The sequence below is a fragment of the Stenella coeruleoalba genome, assembly GCF_951394435.1.
Source record: "Stenella coeruleoalba genome assembly, chromosome: 16".
Taxonomy (NCBI): Eukaryota; Metazoa; Chordata; class Mammalia; order Artiodactyla; family Delphinidae; genus Stenella; species Stenella coeruleoalba.
This window is the reverse complement of record NC_137162.1, coordinates 33,515,860-33,531,761: the sequence shown is the minus strand read 5'-3', so window position 1 is coordinate 33,531,761 and position 15,902 is coordinate 33,515,860. Positions and strand designations below refer to the sequence as shown.

Sequence of the window (15,902 nt, the reverse complement as noted above, 5' to 3'; positions counted from 1 at the left end):
ACTAGCCTGTGCATAACAGGGAAATCATTGTTACATTTAACTAGAAGGTCCTCGCATGGGTCTGGCTTCAGTGCAGGGGTTTAAGCCCATATCATCAGAATGCTGGTTCTTTCCACTTCTCAGTGCTTGTATATTCTGTGTGGCTTCCTTATCTGGCAGGTGTCCCTCATGATGTAGCCGGCCAACAACTCTAAATTGACATCCTACCAGCAGCTGAGCAACCTCCCTGGAAAGAGAGGGCCTCGTCCTTGATAGTTTGTATGGAAGTTCCGCCTGTCCACCCTTATTGGCCAGGTGTGGGCCACATGCTCAGCTTTGAACCAATCGCCATGGCCCGGGGGGATGCAGAACGATAATTGGCCAGCTTGGGCTACCTAAGCCATATAGGGCAGGAAGATGCTGTTACCGGAACCAGGTTCGTTTTGCGCGATGCACAGCAAGCCAAAATGCTGAGAGTTTTGCAGCAAAGAGAGGCGTTATTTGCAAGGCAGCCATGCAAGCAGACGGGAGACCAAATCTCAAATACTCCTCCATGAAGCCAAGGGGCTGGAGTATTTCTGAGGTAAGGAATAAAGAAGCAGGGCGGTCTGAGGCACGGAGAGTGTGGGGAAAAGGTGCGGTAATCGTCATTCTGCGCAGGCATAACTAGGCTACAGGTCTCGGCACCTTCTGAGGGTGGCGTTTTCGGCTCTGATATGGAAAGGGCATGCGACACTCATGTAAGCCCAGTTCGGGGGTCGGTGGCCCCATCCAGTCTTAACCGGCTCAGCATGAACTAGACGCAGCTGACCCCAAGTTCCAGGAAAATAGCTCGGGCAAAACCTCCAAGGCTACGTGCTGCTTGGAGGACGTGCAAGCCTTAAGACAACCTTGATTAGTGAAGGCAGGTGAAAAGGATTTAACCCACAGCTTCAATTTTTCAGACATCTAGGTGCTGCTATTAAAAGAACGGGAATAACCTCAAGAGAGGAACGCTGTACTTGAAGTGACCATATAACTTATGATCCAGACTGGAATACTTTACAGTAATAGGGGGCCCCATTCATAGTTACAATGGGGCCATAGATGTAGATGGTACTGTTCTGGGCAAACTCGAACAGATGGTCACCCCAACTATACCCCTCGGAGAAGCTAAATGAGTTAGCCAAGCTAGTGAGAAAAGGGTGTAGAACCCATTCCAGTATTTTCCATCAAAAAGTCATTGTCAGCCACCAGAAACTGTCTAGAGTAGGTTTGTCTCGATGGAAAAGGGTTTAATAGAGTATTAGTAATAGGACCTCTGATGTAATTAGGCCAAGTGAGGAGTCGACCGTGTTGCCGTGTCAGTGACCATCTGCAACAACTTGCCCACCTTTGACATGTTTAGATATCCTGCCTTACATAGTTTGGGCGCACAGACACACACCCCCCGGGATGCTGTGGCTTAGTCAGTGTTTAAAGACTGTGAGGTTTGAATCAGCTGGGTTTAAACCCACCTCTACCATTCATTAGCTGTGTGACTTTGGGCAAATTAACCTGAATCTGTTTCCTTATGTCTTAACAGAGACTAACAACAGCACCTACCTCAGAAGTTTATTGTGAGGATGAAGCGAGACATTGTTTATCGAGCGCAGTGCTGGAACACGGTCCACGCTCGAGAAGTGTGAGTATTTTTTTAAATTCTATTATTGGCATGCCTATAGAAACCTGTGCCGTCCCTGGCTTGGTCTCCCACCAACCATTGTTAAAGTCTGGACTTTGGATGCCCTTTGGTGATACGTGTAGGAGGACCACTGGGTAATGTGACAGGCATAATGACCCGCTCCGTCTCTAGCCACACACCTGCCCAGGCGTTTCTCCTCCGTGGCCAGCCCTTCTGTGACCCCATCAGGTATTTGCAGGCCCAGCCCTACACCCAGTCAGCTGGAGAGCGGTCAGTTTGTGTGTGCGGCATCACTACGTTGAGAGGTGTTGGTAGGGAAACTGCAGGGAATTTATAGCATCTCTAGGGAGTGTTAAAACTGCAGGGAGGAAAAACTATGTAAAGGCCAGTAAAAAATGTATTTAAAAAATCAAGTCAGGCCATCACCATGTCTCCGCAGTTCACAGTGTTAAATCCCAAGCCAGAAAGAAAAATCCGAGCCAAATATTTTAGCGAATGTCTTTAGCCTCCGACACCTGGTTTGGAAACGCACCGCCACCTGTGCTGCATTAAACCTGCGAAAAAACCCAGGAAGGAAATACAGTGTGTGAGGCCAGAAAAGGGTGGGCTCCTGGATCCCTTAGGTCAAACAGCAGGCTGTAAATGACTCTTTTCAAAACAGACATATTACTTCCCAGGATTGCGGCCTGCCACAAAGGAAGGTACACACAGCGGTTGTTCCCAGCAAGAGTTATACTATATGGCTATTAGGGGGAATAGAAGCCGCTTGATTCTCTCCAATGACAGGAAATAAGGTCAAGTAAAGATAACAGGTCTTTGAATTAAGGAGGCTTTAAACACACATCCTGGCCTCACGGCTTCAGCAGCGAATAAGAATTATGGAATGAAGCCTCAGGTTTTCTCACTCCCTTTAAGCTGGACTTCTGAAACACACCCTTCCCCTGATTAACTCGAAGGAGGCCTGCGTGGGGAAGGCAGCAGCTTCCTCATACCTTCAGCTTGTTTATGCTCTTTCTGAATAGACCTCACTGCCATGTTGCTCGTGAGACCTGGGCTGGGGTGTTTCAGGAGTTTAAGTCTCATAAGGAGGGTGTTGGATAGTCTTAGTGGCAAATACCTTCAGATGGAGAGGTCAAGATTGCAGTACTTCTGTCTAGGTAATGGGGAGGGGAGCTCAGAGACCCCAGGAGGGGTGGGGCCAGTATATTTCTACGTTGCTGTATTTTTCAAGGACAGGATATCCAAACAGCCTTGACTTAATTGAACACTACAGAGTATCAGTTCGGGGGGGAGAAAAAACAACACACAAAAAACAAAGCCGACATCAAAAGGTTGTTTAAAATGTAGGGAAACACCTGGTTGCTAGCCTGGGTTCTCTGCCCAGTTGTGCAGTGTTTTTTGTTATATACCCAACTTGATTTTCTTCCTCCCTGTATGGGAGGGAGGGGGCAGGAATGGGAGGAGAGAGTAGAAGTGGGGAATGTAAGTCAAGCAATCAATTAAAACATTAAAAAAAAAATCCTGTTGAGGGCTTCCCTGGTGGTGCAGTGGTTGAGAGTCCGTCTGCCAATGCACCGATGCAGAGGACACGGGTTCGTGCCCTGGTCCGGGAAGATCCCACATGCCGCGGAGCAGCTAGGCCCGTGAGCCATGGCCACTGAGCCTGCGCGTCCGTAGCCTGTGCTCCGCAACGGGAAAGGCCACAACAGTGAGAGGCCCGCGTACCGCAAAAAAAAAAAAAAATCCTGTTGAGTCAGCCAACTGGTTAGTCTACAAATAACCAGCTGGTTGACCAAACTGTACCTTTTTTCTATGCTTGCTGGTGTTCTGGTGCACAGGACTGTAGACTTGGGTTAGCTTTTTTCCTCCAGTAACTGCTTGAAGAAAGTACACAGATTCTTTGTGACCTCAGGGTTTTTCTCTGCTGATAATTAAAAAAGAGAAAAGATCTTGATTTTGACAGTTAAGTGAGGACCCTGGCCTAATATGGCTGAGAGACATTATTTGTTGGCAACGTCCATAGGGTGTGGTACTTGGAAAAATCAAATGAAAGGATTTGCATCTATGCAGGGACAGAGGTCAGGGCTGTCTGTTTGCTAGCCATGGGTCCTTAGGCATATCCCTTTACATCTCCAACTTTCAGTTTTCTCACCTGAAAACTGGAGATAATGATTGGTAGTATCTACTTCACAGGATTGTTGAAAGATTGAATGAGCTAATCCAGTGCTTAGCCTGATGCCTGGCATAGAGTAAGGAAGAGTTCTGGAAATGATAATGGTTCACTGTGTCATCCCTGGGATCTTTGTAGCTCACACATACTTGATTGGCTTCGTGGAGAATCTATAAATCTGTAAGTTTCAATTTCTATTGTGTAGAGAATGGTTTGAAGACTTGCTGAATTTTCTTGCTGTGGTTTGGTTTTAAATGGGTCTTTGGTTCCTTGGTTTTCACCTGAATTAAAAGCACTATTCTAGGTTCTGACGTGCTTAAAGATTTGTGTAGATGAACTTCTTTTTACAAAAGCAGTTCATATTCATTGATTTTGAAAAGTGAATGATTTTTTAAAAAGCAAATGAGTATCATGAAAAAGAAGAAAATAATTGATAATTCTACCGTTCAGAGATTACCACTGTCCGCCTTTGGGTGGATTATGACTGCACATGTTTTGCAACTTTTCACCTAATTCTGTATCAGCTGTCTTTCACATCATTAACTAGTCTTCAGTGTCACATTTAATGGCAACAGTTTTATCCATGAGGCACCTCATTTATTTTAGCAGTCCTTTTACAGACATTCAGACCCTTTCCAGGTTTTCCGCTATGGAATAACATCATTGTTAAACTCCAAATCACCAAATTCCGAGATGTGGCTTCCAGCTTTGGGCCTTCATGCCCTGCATAAACCTATGGGTTTTCCTGAAAATGAGAAATCCCCTACATCCAAAACTAGCACCAAGGATATCCCTTCAAAAGCTTGGGAAGTGAGATTCCTCCCTCCTTCCCAAGTGAGAAGAGGCAAAATTGGGGTCATCTTCATGACAGCTATTACCTCGGGTGAGGCGCTACAAAGAGGCACTCCCATCCTTTCACATTTCCCCATAATCGTAGGCAATTTCCTCACTGCAGCAGCAACCCCACCTTTCATGGGCAGGTCACAACGCATCATCCAAGTAGATGGTGCCGGAGACAAGGGGAGAGTTCACACACGTGTGTTCTGTGCAATGCTCTAGCACCTTCAGACAATGTCTCACCTCTCGTTCCGGGGCAGAATTGACTGGTGGGGCCTTTTCCTGTAACTGGGATTCAGACTCATTTGAAGGATATACATGACTTCATTTGCAACTAAAGACAGGTTGTTCAATCCAGGAGTGGGGATGTCCAAGGGATTTGGAAGTATGAGATGAACTGCTCAATAAAGAAAAATGGCCCGAGAGAGCAGGAGGGAGTTCCGTGGGCAGTTTCGGTTGACTTCCCAGCCCTAGTTAAGACCTAGGCTAGTCCTGGGCCAAACTGTCAAGTGAGTGAAGGCTGACTTCTGGGTCTCGCCCTGAAAACAGGGCCTTTTCACGTCCCCACGCACTTAAGAGCATCATGGGCTTCGTAGGGACCTCTGCTCAGGCCACCTTTTAGGGAAGCCCCTCACTGCAGGCTAGAAGAGGCCCAACCTTGTTCTAGAGGAGGTGAAAGCTTTTCTTTCTGTTGGCAGAGGTCTGTTGGGACACAAAGGTTACTGAAAGGATAAAACTCCTTATGAGTAAAGCTGCTGTTTGGGGGTCTTAGAAGGAGCATGTGGAGGGGCTCACCAATAGAGTGGCCAGTGAAATACAGAACACTCAGTGAACGCAGATTTCAGATAGACAACAGATAACTTTTTTCAGTATACGGGCGTACCCTGAGGACACAGTCTGGTATGTTTGTGATTTCCTCCATCTTTCTGAGCTGTATTTCTCACACATAATTTGAAAGCTTTTTTGTCTTGAGGGATCTTTTCAAAGTAGTGAAATGAGATTCAAAGAAACAGTAACTCTCTCTTATGACTCTTGTTTCTTTGCTATACATATTAATTATAGCCACACTCTTAACAAGTACAGTGGGCATAACAGGCTTGGGGACAAGGACGCTTTACTTTTGAAAAGCACAGAGCTCAGTCATAGGAACAGGATGCAGGAGTCTTCTAGAGAGAGGCCAACTGGGCTGGATGTTCAGCTCGTAGCAGGCAGGACATCTTACAGGACGATGATCAGAGGTCAATCAGTGAATCTGTTTGCCAGAGGCTAGCAAGTGAGTGACTTCCGTGCCAAGTTCTCAGTGCCAGGCACACTGAGTGTTCAAAGAATGTTACTGTTGTTCTTTTTAACTATCTATTAACAGAGGCTTAATTTTTGATTATTGATTTTATAAATAATAATGTGATAAATACTCTTGTAGTTTAATCTTTGCACAGATCCTTCATTGTTTCCTTAGGATAACTCACAACATTTTATAGATGTGCCAAATGAGGTCTAGGCCTGTTTGTGAGAGTAAATTGTTACATTTCCAGGAAATTTTAATCTGGTTGTTAAACACAGCCATTAAAAAAAATAAAAGTACATAAACATAACTAAACTGTAGTTAAATAAATTATATATTAAGTAAGCAAAAATTATAAAGACTCAAAACTTATCACTCCCTAATTATTTTACTATGTTTTACTATTATGAAATTTTTGAGGTTATTTGTGTCTATTGTATGTGTGTAGTGGAAATATTAGAAAATAATGGGCTACTGTGTGCCTTCTAGAAATCAGCTAGGGTGGGAGTATTTACACCATGGAAATGGGCACGTGATACAAATTAGGGCCATGTTTTACTCTTGTTATACATTTATACCACTGCATTTATACCACATTAGAGAAGTGAAATAGCTAAGCTGCTCATGTCAGAACTGGAAGTGGAATCCATTTCTCTTGACTTCACCAGTGCTTTTGAACCATGTTTTGAAAAGTTGTTTTTTCAGTCCTTACCTACTGACATACTCTAAGGTCTCTAAACAATCTTCACGCAAAAGCATGCAAGTGTTTACATACAGTCTATTGAGAAAGTCATAGAACTACATTCAACCAACATTTATTGAGTACTTGCTGTGTGCTAAATACAAGGAAGTCAAAGATGAATAAGACATACAGTGTTATTAAATAGTGGGTCACAGGGTTCCTGAAAGTCTTCAAGTCATTGCTTTGTATTAAATAATATAAATTATATAATCTATACAGATATAATGTTATTAACATAGTATATAAAATATACATATGGCAATATAAGTGTATACACACACAGTTGCTTTACTATCATATGGTGGGCTACACATTAAAAAACACAAATAGGGCCCTATAATAGGAAGAGTTAATAGAAGCAAAAAAATGTAGTGATTAGAGCATGAGCTTTGAAGTCAGACTGACTTGGGTTCAAGTACTGACTGATCCCCTCCTAGCTCCGTGACCTTCGGCAAATTACTCAATTGTTTTGAGTTTCTGGTTTCCCTCTGAGAATAAAAATGGTAATCCTCTCATAAGGGTTATTTGAAGATTACACAATAATGTATGTAAAGCACTCTATGACTGGTGTGGAGTCAGCACTCAATAAATATAAGTTTGAAACAGACCTTGAAGAAATAAATCTTAAAAGGGAAGGGTACTAATTCTTTGGAATTACAACCAATTCATGTGTTCCTGAAGTTTGAATTTCTTTTACATGAGTCCCGTTTATTCTGGGCTTCAAGTGGAGGCTTATATGAGGTCTTTGCAGGCACACAAGGTACCCTTTGACCTCTGTGTTTGTCCTTGTGCCCCTCGTCCTCATCCTCTAGTGAACTGACCCCACATGTCACGTCTCACTCACTACCGACCTCTCCCTCGCTCATTACCCAGTCTCACTTCCAGCCTCCACAGTCCACGAAAAGTACTCTTACTCAGGGCACCAAAGATGTTCCTGTTGATCTTTTTATGGCATTTGATAATCTGCTGACTCCTTCCATCTTTAGGTGAGATTTGGCCAGTTTAGCTTTTAACTGTACCCAAAGGTGGAGAAAGTGAAGGCAGGGAGGCTTGAGGGAAGAAGTAGAGAGAAGTAAAAATATTTGCAAAAGCTGCGTTTCTCTTGAGTGAATATAATTCCCTAAGAGTGCTCATCACAAGGGAAAAAAAATTTTTTTCTATCTCTTCATTGTTGTATCTATATGAGATGATGGTTGTTCACTAAACCTATTGTGATAATCGTTGCATGATGTATGTAAGTCAAATCATTATTCTATATACCTTAAATGTATCCAGTGCTGTATGTCAATTATATTTCAATAAACCTGGATGGAAAAAAAGAATATAATTCAGAGAAATTTTAAAGCAGAGCATTGCTACGTTTTTTAGAAACTGAAGTGCTTCTTGTTAACATTATTCATGGTGATTTACATAGAATCACCTCACACTGGTCAGAAGGACCATCATCAAAAAATCTACAAACAATAAATGCTGAAGAGGGTGTGGAGAAAAGGGAACCCTTTTGCACTGTTGGTGGGAATGTAAATTGATACAGCCACTATGGAGAACAGTATGGAGGTTCCTTAAAAAACTACAAATAGAACTACCATATCTCCCAGAAATCCCACTGCTGGGCATATACCCTGAGAAAAACATAATTCAAAAGGACACATGTACCCCAGTGTTCATTGCAGCACTATTTACAATAGCCAGGACATGGAAACAACCTAAATGTCCAACGATAGATGAATGGATAAAGAAGATGTGGTACATACAAACAATGGAATATTACTCAGCCATAAGAAGGAATGAAATTGGGTCATTTGTAGAGATGGGGATGGACCTAGAGTCTGTCATACAGAGTGAAGTAAGCCAGAAAGAGAAAAACAAATACTATATATTAACTCATATATGTGGAATCTAGAAAAATGGTACAGATGAACCTATTTGTAGGGCAGGAATAGAGACGAAGACGTAGAGAACGAACATGTGGACACTGGGGGATGGGGAGGGTGGGACGAATTGGGAGATTAGGTTTGACATAAATACACTACCATGTGTAAAATAGATAGCGGGAACCTGTTGTATAGCACAGGAGCTCAGCTCAGTGCTCTGTGATGACCTAGATGGGTGGGATGGGGTGTGGGGTGGGAGGGAGGTCCAACAGGGAGGGGATATAGGTATACATATAGCTGATTCACTTCACTATACAGCAGAAACTAACACAACATTGTAAAGCAATTTTACTCCAATAAAATAAAAAAGAATCATATAGAGTTACTCATACCCATACCCATAGGGGGATGTGCTTCATCCCCCTGCTTGCATCTCAGATATTCCTCTGGGGGTAATTTTCTTTTTTGAGATCTATCCTTTAAGCACTTTTAGTGAGAATCTGTCAGTAAATTTTGTCAATTTTTATTTGTCTAAAACTATCTTTACTCTCATTCTTGAGTTTCTCTAAGTACATACTTTTAGGTTGAAAGTTCTTTTCTCTCAGCACTTGAAGATTTTATTCCACTATCTATTGACTTCTATCTTTGTTGTTGAGAAGTCTTCTGTCAGTTTAATTTTCATTCCTTTGAAGGATTCCATCTTTGCTTTCTGGCTACTGTTAACTTCCTTGTCTAGGATGTATCCTGCTTCAAATTCATTGGAATTCCTGAATAAACAGATTGGAATCATATTAGTTTGGGAAAATTCTCAACATTATCTTTATTTCCTTCTGGGATATCAATTAGGTGTCTACAGGACCTTCTTACTATCCTCGTGCTTACTTACCCTCTCTTTCATATTTTTTTGGTCTTCTTTCTGTGTTGTTTTCTGTTTAATTTCTTCAGATCTATTTGGTTTCTTTAGTTGTTATTGTTTTCCCTGTGGTTTAACCCTTCCATTGAATTTTAAATTTAAATTTTTATATTTTAATTTCTAGAAGTTATAGTAGGTTCATTTTCAGATCTGTTTTTTATTTGGTTTTGATTGTTTTATTTCTGAAAAACATCTTAACCATTCTTATTTTATGTTGTATGCAGTAATTCTAATACCTAAAGTCTTTATGAATCATCTTCCGTTATTAGTTGTTTCTGCTGACTTTCACTCTTGGTGGCTTGCTTCCTTTGTTTTATGTATTTTTTGATTGTGAACTCATTTGCTGAAAATCTTATTTTGAAATAAAAGTTTCCTCACTCTTTTTGTGGGCATTGTAGGTACAACCATTTGTGCCCCCAAACGTCTGTGTGTGGCCAAGTTTGTGGTTACAAAATCTCAGGGAAATTTTATTGTTATTTTTGTTACTATTAACTCCACCCAGAGCCAGGGCTGACACTGACCATTTTCTTTGTTGTCTGCCGCTGCTGGGTGGGTTTTCTTCCAGGTCACCTTTTTCCCAGGGCATAGCCTACTTGAGTTGTGGCTTTTTGCAGGGTGGTCTGGCTCTTCACCCTAGTTGAGATGCTTGAAGATACATAGGTGGCCCCAGCATAGGCAGTGGTGGCAATAGTCGCTTAGCTCTGGTCTCCTGCTTCAATCTTGGCCTCAGGGAGGTAAAGTACTCTTATTTTCTTGGAAGCTAATCTATTTAAAGAGAGCTTTTTCTCTTGTGTCTAGACTTTTAAACTTTATTTGTACCCATGCTATTTCAGGATACCTAAGCCATTGTATTGAGGAAGTGGAAATCTGTGTGCTTTTCTCTTATCACATTCTGAGTGTGCTTTGATTATACCTTTCAGCTGTTATTTCTCACTAGCCCAAGCAAAATTAATTTCTGACCATGGAAACCAGGAGAAAAATGTAAATCACTTAATGGAAACTCACTTTCTAGGAAACTTGACTCTTTTGGCCAACTCTGCAGTCTCGCCAGCTTACAAAGCTTACATTCAACATGTATTTACTGAGCTCTCAGGGCTGCTAAGGAATGGAGGAGCTCTTCTAACAGAGGGCGGCCCCTCCTGTTGAAGATTCACAAACAAGCGTTATTCCCATAATGCTTGGATGGGGAGGGCCAAAAATCTCCTTTAGGCTAGCTTCTCATTTGCAGATCAGTGGATTGGTAGTCAGAGAGACTGTTTCATTCAGGGTCACAGAGCTGGTTAGCAATGCCTGGGACTTTCCTCAAAGACATGAATGCAAAAACTCATTATTAGTTTTAAAAATTTGCTTGTGAATTCATTTAGACTTTTGTTCACTGAACATTAATCGAACATCTTCTCTATGCCAAGTCCCAGGATGCCCTTTAGCTAGTAAGTACTCAGTAAATGGGTAATGTACACACATCTCTGTCTGTATACAGAAACAGAGCCTCAACTGCTTATAAATCTCTCTCTTCCCCCTCTCCCTACCTCCCATCCTGACCCTGAGCTACATACTTCCACATATAGGTGAGAGGGTTTGTGGATGGTGAGGAAGAGAATAATGGAACAGGAAACACTGTTACAGAGCCCATGGGACCTGGGTAGGATTGGCTGAGCTCAGAGCCTTTACTCTTGGGACCATGACCCCTGGAGGGAAGTCAGTGAGAACTGGCCACTGACATGTGTTTGAGTCCTGACACTGCCACACACACTACCTGTTAGACTAGCTCTGAGTCTTAGTTTCCTCTTCTGTAGAATGGGAGTTCCCAGTACTGAGTGTTAAGCACTCAGGAGACACGGTCCTTGCCTTCAAGAACCTTTTTCTTTAAGAAAATGGGTTAGAAAAGGGATTTCCACAATGTCCTAAGTAACAACAACAAAAAAATCACTCTTAATCCACAATGCCAAGAAGTCCGTGTGGATCTGTTTAGCCAGGATGGATGTTTCTACAGCCTGGCTTACACTGGCAAAGGTGGGCAGTCATTCCTGTGAGCCTACCACTCTTCCTCCTTAGAGATGGAACCTGCGAAGTTTTGTCTTCAGCTCTCATTCCTTAAACGGCAGTTACTATCACATCGGCTACTATTACCCAGCCACTAGGGGGCCAGAGTCATTCATGAAAGGCTGCATTTAGCAATGAAATCATAAAAATCTTAAAATATCTTGAAGCTGGGGAGCCTGCTTTTGTGAAACTAAATCCAATTTGAGTGTAGAAGCCAACAAAAGTAAACAATGACAATAAGCAAAACAAACATCTTGACACCCAAGGAAAAAAAACCCATAGCTCGTTGTCTGATGAACAAATGGCTCCAACTCTGCTCCCAAAGCCAACTCTGCTCATTCAAAAACTGTCAAGGGCAATTTTTCATGACTTCAGAGTTAGGTTTTAGACTTCCTTCCAGTTCCCATCATAACAGTGAGATTCCTGGACAGACCCGTTTGAAACAGCCTGTGCGTGAAGTGAGTAGTTGATGCTGAGTGGGGAGTTTTTTGCCTAGGAGGGGTGTGTGTGAGGGTAGGTTTGGACACCCAAGGGCTACGGGAAATGTGGGTAGGCTGGGGTGAAGGGTTCTCTTGCAATGAAAACCTCTTATGCTCCATACATGGAGGGTGGCATCCCAGATGGACCTTTGCTAGGTCCAAGCCTATGAAATGGTTCTGCCTGATCTCTGACCCACTCTGAGGTGAGAAGAAAGTTTGCTTATTGAGGAGAGTGAATAGGACACAGATGCTGCAGGCCATGGGCTTGCCCTGGCTTGCCCGTCTTCCTGGCAAGACAAGCAGTTATTAGAGCCTGGTGACGACTCCCTGTGTCTGGGGACGCGCTGTCTGCATTTCTAGGAGCCAGCTGCTTCCCAAGGGGAAAGAAAGGTGCCAGACTGTGGAAGGGTCCAATTATTGGCGGCTCTGTTTTTCAGAATGATTGTCTTTGAGTGAAGCATGTGTTGTAGAATCAAACTTGGCATTTTAAATTAACATAAAAAAATCTTAGTTCCCACCTGCTGTGTACGTGTATAAGAAAAAGAATTCTTTACACACATCTCAGGAAATGGTTTTGGAGCTGCTCTGCTGCACTGAGTCTTCTTGGACAATGACCCACAGACAATTGCAAACACTTGGTTTCATAAATGGATTTTTCTAATTAATTTGTATTTGAATGATACTTCTATTCAACTTTCTTAGGATTAAAAAAATCCTTCATATTACTATCAAAGGTAGCTGTTTCTGCCAGCACTGTTGTAATCAGATCTGAGGGGTTGAATGGGCCATGAGCATCTCACCAGTGCCAAATACCTGTGACAAGATTTTCCAGGCACTTTTGGGATATGTATGGCCCAGCATTACAAGCTGGAAAACTGGCAGCAACATTCCTGGGTCTCAGAACGGGTCTGTGCTTGATGGCTAATGGTTCAGAGAACTGTTCTGACAGTTCTCAAGAAAATGGCAAGGCTCATCAGTAATCTGCAGACCTAATGGGCCTTTCCCCTTCATGACCTCTTACATCTTTGAGTAAATCAGTGAGCTAGTGCCATTGGCCTAGCACCATGACTACAACAACAAGCAACTTTGGATTTTGTTGTTTTTAGACTTAAAAAAAAATTTATTGTATTTATTTATTTTTGGCTGCGTTGGGTCTTTGTTGCTGTGCACGGGCTTTCTCTAGAGGGGGCTACTCTTCGTTACAGTGCGTGTGCTTCTCATTGTGGTAGCTTCTCCTATTGTGGAGCACAGGCTCTAGGTACGTGGGCTTCAGTAGTTGTGGCTTGCAGGCTGTAGAGTGCAGGCTCAGTAGTTGTGCATGGGCTTAGTTGCTCCATGGCATGTGGGATCTTCCTGGACAGGGCTCGAACCCGTGTCCCCTGCATCGGCAGGTGGACTCTCAACCACTGCGCCACCAGGGAAGCCCCTCTTTTAAAAAAATATAAATTTATTTATTTATTTTTGGCTGCATTGGGTGTTTGTTGCTGCGCATGGGCTTTCTCTAGTTGCGGCGAGTTGGGGCTACTCTTAGTTGCGGTGCGCGGGCTTCTCATTGTGGTGGCTGCTCTTGTTGTGGAGCACAGGCTCTAGGCATGCGGGCTTCAGTAGTTGTGGCACGCGGGCTCAATAGCTGTGGTGCACAGGCTTAGTTGCCCCACGGCATGTGGGATCTTCCCGGACCAGGACTCGAACCTGTGTCCCCTGCATTGGCAGGCAGATTCTTAACCACTGCTCCACCAGGGAAGTCCCCTGGACTCTTTCTTAATCAATTGGTTGGAACCACAATCCTTTCTGACATTTGAATACTTCCTTCAATGTGCATTTCTTCATTCCATTTTTGGGGCTAACATCCTGGAGTCGAATAAGACATGACTTGTGAGATGCCCCAATAGCCACTGTGACACCCTGGGAGGTAATGCAGTTTAGAGGTTAAGAATCTGCTGCTCTGGTGTCAGATGGATCCTGGTTCAGATGTCAGCTCTACCGTTTACTAGCTGCATGACCTTAGGCTAATTCTTTAGCCTCTCTCACCCTCTGTTCCCTCATGTATAAAGCTGAGTCATAGCAGTGCCTACTTCATGTGGTTGTTGTATGCTAAGGGCATGATGCATGGTAGAGCACTTAGCATAGGGGCTGGTGCCCAGTAAGTGTTTGCTAAATGATTGCTATTAGCTTTAACTTTCCATGGCTGGTTTATCAGTAATGAAGACTGACTGTGATTCCAAATTTCTTGTTCTAGGGCTGTATAACATTTAAGATGGTCAAATGATTGCAAATGGAAGTCAGAGAAATGGAAGTGATAGCTTATTGGGTTGTAAGATTTTCAAGGGCAGCGATGTTATTTCCATTTTTGTATCACCGGCCATAGCAAGGGAGTGTAGTAAGCATTCAAAAGATTTATGTTTAAGTCAACTAAATGTTGAGTTGCAAAAAATTCATTGCAATCACCTGTGGTCAATTTTCATTCCTGTCTGTTTCTTAGGGTTGTCAAAGTGAACTTTCAGAATACTGGGATTCACTCATTTCCTGTTCTTAAAAAAAAGTGTGTGTGTGTTTATATGTATGTGTGAATATGCACACATACGTTTAAATTCTCACTGTTCTAGTCTAGCTTTGTTGGATTTAGTCTGTGTTCCTCTTCCTCCTTTCCTATCCTTGACTTTTTGGTTTTGGGCCTGACCATAGGTTTTGGGGTTATAGTTCTGACTATATCATCTGTCCTTGGATTATAACCAAGACTGAAAGAGCCTTCCTGGAAGGAGAGCTCCCTGCATCTGACCTACCTGAGTTTGGCCCTGGAGTTAAATCCTTAGGAATCCAGTTTTCACCGTGAGCTGGAAGAGGTCATGAAGGGGAAAGGCCCATTAGGTCTGCAGATTACTGATGAGCCTTGCCATTTTCTTGAAAATCTACTACCTTTATTTCTGGGGCTTTCTGCTAGGCTTGTCACAATGTGGTTCACGCACTACATGAGTTCCCAGTGTAGATGTATAGACGGGCATTCAGAGTGCTTGCTTTGTTGTCACCCCTTAGGTTCTGGGAGCTTTAAAGGTAGAAATTTAAAGTATAAGTGTTCACAATGTATGAGTGATCACTGTGTGTCAGGCACCTTTTCTGGAAGGGTTAAGACACTTAAGTAGTTACTAGAGTGATGAGTGAATTTCCCTTCCACTCTTTCCAGTGTAGAAAAGGAGACTTTGTAAGGAGAACAATGTATTGGGATTATGGCCAATATTACCAATATATGCATTTGTCTGTAGTGTAGATGTTTACTCTGGAGAGCATGAAAGCTCTGGTGCCCCCTAGGGGTCTGGAGGACCTCAAGAATCTGCTCTACCCCTTCGAATGGAACCAAGACCCAGAGGGAGGACCAGAGTGTTAGAAAAGACCCAGGTGTTCATGAGGGTGAAAGGACAAAAGAGACCAGAGGGGAAGCAAGGGAAGGACCTTCAGTCTCCCTTCAGTCACCATCATCAGGATGGGATACAGTCCTACTGTCTGACTTGGGACAGCACCTCACTAAGGTCTGATCACATTGGTCCTTCCGGAGTCTTTGATTCCCCCAAAGTATCACTTTACTCCAGCTGTGTGTTAGCATCCCTCTGGTTCTGTGGCTTTGGTTGAGCTGACATGGGTTAGGCCTGTGAAGCTCTTTGAACTTCTACGTCTGGATTTTGGGTCTGCAGGTTGGCTGCTGACCTGAGCAGAGAGTTCTGAAATGCAGCCCCTCACTGTCACCATTCCTAGCCCTGCTGACTGCCTCCTTCCCACCGAGAGGCTGAGGGGACTGCTGTGGGCCCAAAGCGTCTCCTGACCCCATCAAGGGATAGCAGAACCATCTTTCCTGGGACATTTCTGGTGGAGAAGATACCTTCTTTGTTGGCTGGAGCTTTGCAGTTAGATAGCCCTGGGCCCTTCTT

The 15,902-nt window shown here is 43.2% G+C and overlaps 1 long non-coding RNA gene across 1 annotated transcript in view; it reads left to right on the top strand.

Annotated features, from left to right (window-relative positions):
• Window positions 1-426: 426 nt before the first annotated feature.
• Window positions 427-15,902, top strand: part of LOC307175406 — a 59,432-nt gene continuing 43,956 nt past the window's right edge. The window contains exons 1-2 of the long non-coding RNA XR_013824329.1: window positions 427-562; window positions 1,544-1,642. This is a non-coding gene — a long non-coding RNA (uncharacterized lncRNA). The remainder of the gene's footprint in view (window positions 563-1,543; window positions 1,643-15,902) is intronic.